Source organism: Mus caroli, chromosome 16 (genome assembly GCF_900094665.2).
Source record: "Mus caroli chromosome 16, CAROLI_EIJ_v1.1, whole genome shotgun sequence".
In the NCBI taxonomy this organism is placed as follows: domain Eukaryota; kingdom Metazoa; phylum Chordata; class Mammalia; order Rodentia; family Muridae; genus Mus; species Mus caroli.
Window position 1 is genome coordinate 18,211,166 of NC_034585.1, and position 1,550 is coordinate 18,212,715.

Consider the following 1,550-nt stretch of genomic DNA (forward strand, 5'->3'; position numbering starts at 1 on the left):
TTTCTCTAGTTCCTCCATTGGGGGCCCTGTGATCCATCCAATAGCTGACTGTGAGCATCCACTTCTGTGTTCGCTAGGCCCCGGCATAGTCTCACAAGAGACAGCTATATTCAATGTTTCTCTCATTTAAATCCCTCATCAGGGGAAATGTAGAAATGGCTCAGTGTTAAAAGATTTTTCAGCTCTTACAGAGGATCTCAGTTTGGTCCCTAGCACCTACCTGGGGCAGTTTACTACTCCCTGTAACTTCAGCTCCAGGATATCTATTGTAGTAAATATTTAATCTCAATCAGTCATTTCTACTTCACCTATGACCATTCAGTTCCCAGATAAAGACGCAAAATATTTATTTTATTTATTATATTCATAATAAGTCTTAATCATCACTAGAGCTGGGTAGATATCAACCCTCTAAGACTCTTTTGTCTAATTCCCTGCCAATAACCCTGAGATATGACATGCCAGGTTCTGCCTGGGCTGCCCTTACTCTGACTGGCCAATCCTGGGGGTCCATTCTCATGACCCCTTACCCCATGGTATCCTCTCTCTCCAACTTCTCCTTATTCCTTTAATGTGGTCCTGCCTCAGACCACCAAGCCCAGGAACCAAATCCCTACCAACCTCTCTTCTACCCAGGTATATGCTAGGCTGTCTGTATCTTTATTTGACCAATAGTTTTAAATTTAGGAACAAGGTTACATAGCTTCATTTGGTATACATGATATCCTTGTTCCTGGGAGCAACCAGACTTTGTACTTAGCAGTACAATACATAGCAAAAGACCAAACATCCTCAATTACCCCTTTTAAATAGAAAAGGTCTTTCTTTTTTAATAATAAACAACATCAGTTAGGAACAATTATAAAATAATTATGAAAATTATTATGTAAGAGCTAAATTCAAAATGTCCAGTCTGCTTGAATTTGGGAACTCAGAATAAAGTATTTTATTATCTATCCTATCCTGGTGAGTTCAGAGTTCTGTATCTAAATCTATTTCTCTCCTAACTTACATTGTTAACTTAAATATATCTTCCTAGACCTAAAATAATTTCCTAAATGGTAAACAACTTAAGTTTCACTGAAAGACTATAATTATCTAGTCCTCAACCCCACCAGAGACCGCAGAAGGAATAAATATGCAGGAAGTACAGGGACACTGTTCCAAAAATGATAAAAATGGCAGAGAAGGCTGACTGCCTGGATAGCCCCAATGTCACCTCTATAACACTGAGCATCCATCTTCAGCCTCTGGCCCTGTATAGCTGACGACCGTCTGTGATTCAGGAATCATGAAGGCCTTGCTTCATAATGTTTTGGCAGAGCTTGGCAATCAACTTCCCTGCGTCCATTTGCCCCTTCGGGACAGATATGTCTGTAGTTGCAGCAAGGGTATTTTCTGGGCCTGGTGGTTAGTTTGCCACAATTGAAGCAACTCCATATGGCTATTGATGCGCATAATCTTTGAAGTGGAGTGGGAGTATTGTCAGGATCAGACCTGTTTCATAATCAAAAGAACTTTTAATGATGAAATAATTTTAAATGCCATAT